Raw genomic sequence first — 2,819 nt, forward strand, 5'->3', positions numbered from 1 at the left:
CGGGAGGAAAGAGAAGCAGAGAAGGAAAAATATACCCAATTACTACCAGTTTGACTATAAAAGTTATTTATTGCTAAGCATATGAAATATATAATGGTACTAGTAGTAATAGATATGCAAAAGAAAAACAAACACAAACAATTACAGTACTACCCTGGTTTCACTAAGTATTTTGGAAAACTTAGCTCAAGTTTAACTAATACAGGTCAGGTTCAGAAGTTTATGCCTAGAGAGAAAAGAGAGAGAGAGCACTGGGATCTCACCAGTCCAAGGTACTCAGGCTGCAGAGCTGACAGGCACAGCCCATAGCATAATTCTTGAAGAGAGATGATCTGTTCTTCCAGCGTCCTAAGAACGACAGGGGATGGTGTCAGCACAGGGGTTTTCTTCTTCTCCTTCTTTCCTCCTGCTTCTACTTCTTTTTCTTCCCTTTCTGAAGCACCCACACTTTTTACAGATTTTTATACCCTCAGTTCAGCTGCTTCGATGCATCCTCAATAGTGTAAATCATTGTCTTTTCTATTGACAAGGGGTTATCTGGTTTGGAACATCTCAAGAAACTGATTGATAATCAGGAAACACTTAAGATTGGGGAATAACCAAATACTTGGGAGCCAGCTTGAAATTCCTATGGATGGCAGATATACTGATGGGATATCTCATGGTTTCTTCAGAAACAATAGATAGCTTGCAGCATCAGGATTTTGGATTTTTACTTGTTGTGAACAAGCCTCAGCTTAGCATGACTTTTCCAGATCTTACTATAGTCTTTTAACAGACTTAAAGCAATTATTGGGGTGTTCATAAGCATTTGTGGGGAGGACTTCCACCAGTCATCCTGGGAAAAGTATGACAAAACTTTTGGTCAGGGCTCCAACAGGCTGGACACTGTGATGAACCCATAACCATTGTTCAAATGTTGCCCCTACCCCCTCTGACTCAGTTTCTTTGCCTCAGCATTCCCTAACTCGGCAACCGAGTTTTAGTCAATCAAATTTAACTAGGCCTCCCATAGTGGGACTGGGGAATATACGGCCTGAGATGCCTATTAAACTTTACTTCTGCTTAGTTCTGGGTAGATGAGGTGTGTGTGTTGGGGTGGGGGGCGGGGGAGGGCCTTTGTAAATCCAGATTAGAATTGGTCTGATAAATGCTGAGCTGGGTGTGTGTAAATATGGGTTGATTAGCATTTGGAGCACAGATTCCCCATCATGCAGTGCTCCCCTGCTTCTCTGATCCCAGAATTCATTGCAGTCTTTGCTTCGGGCTTTCTGTTCTCCATCTCCCATGTAAATGAATGGTCATCTGGTTCCATCTCGTATGCAAATGAGACCTAGGGCAGTTGCTCCCTTATCTGGAGGGCTTTAGGTATGTCTCCCACTGCATCTTAATCAGTATTGTTCAGGTAGAGGATGGGGTGGGGGAGGATTCTTTGTGAGTCAGACAGGCTGCGTCCTGTGCCAGGGTTCTCCAAGAACACAGAGCTGAGAGATAACAGGAAAGTCACTTCTATTAGTGCAAATTTGGCATGGGGATTGGTCAGCCTTTGGAGGAGCAGTTGGAAAGCGCGCACATTCTGACATGACATTGATTTCCAGATCCAGGTGGAGCAAATCTGTAAATCACTGAGGTCATATGCAAGTATCGAAACTGACTATGCCGACTTGAATTTGGGCTTCTCTCCTGTGTGCACTGCAGACCTTATGGGCAGCCAGTGCTTGATCAGGGTGTAGGTGGTGGCCTGCTCTTTCCCAATTCAAACTTACTTGGGACCGAAGGTAGAAACTGCTGGCACCATTCCAGTATTGCAGGTATTGACCTGCAATACTCATCCCAGACTGACTCTGTTGTGTGTGAGGATGGTCCTGATTTCTTCTGGAGCACTGTGAAACTTGGAAGTAGTGCAGATTCAGTCTTGGGCTCCTACGAAGTCTACGCAGAGTCTAGGACATTGCACTTGGGCCACTGACTGTTGTCCAAGCTCTCTCTGCCCAGGTGATGGGTCCAGTGTAAAACCAGGAAAGAATAGAATCTGTATTCTCCTGTCCTGGGAATGTAATGTGCACTTTGCCAAAAAATAAGTGCTGCAGCTGATGTCTCCAGTCGAATCAAAACATTTTTCATGAAAGGATCTGATGCTGATGGGTGCCCTTGTCTTGAGAGGCAGATCAGCACTTTGGCTGGTAAGCCCTAGAGCTGGCTGGCAATCGGTATGTCAGAAAAATGTTCCCACCCCTTCTAAAATCTGTTGTATCCAAACAGTTATCTGGGGTTTGATATTTGACCACTGGCGGCAGTGGATTTGCTATTGTGTCGAATGTCGCCATGCCCCAAGGGTGAGCGGAGGCTACTTTAATAGAAGGAAAGAAGGCAGTCTGAAGCTTTGTAGCATGAAGGAACCCAGCATTATGTTATCGCTTAGAAATGGAAATCGCCTATCACTCCCAACCCATGCGATTGTGTTTTCTTCTGTTGCATCCCTGGGAAATATTTGTTTAGAAAATCTCATTTACCTGTTCATTTGACAATCAGAAATGTAACGGTCGGATGTTTGATCCTTCTCGTTTGGATTGGTGGGCCCTCTTTGCCTGCCTTTATGCTTTTTGATCGATGTTGAGATAAATTAGATGGAGCGTACCCATGTCAGAGTAAAGCAAAATAATACCCAGTTCTGGCAGCTCTCGCTCCCAGAAGCTTACGGTTGTTGTCAGCTGTGTCGGGGAATCAGAGCAGCGCCGGCAGCTGCTTTCTTACACCCCCCCCCCCCCCCCCCCGGGCAGAACAATCTGCTCTTTGTAATTAATGGATGGAGTGGAATT

This window comes from Alligator sinensis, unplaced genomic scaffold (genome assembly GCF_000455745.1).
Source record: "Alligator sinensis unplaced genomic scaffold, ASM45574v1 scaffold1669_1, whole genome shotgun sequence".
In the NCBI taxonomy this organism is placed as follows: domain Eukaryota; kingdom Metazoa; phylum Chordata; order Crocodylia; family Alligatoridae; genus Alligator; species Alligator sinensis.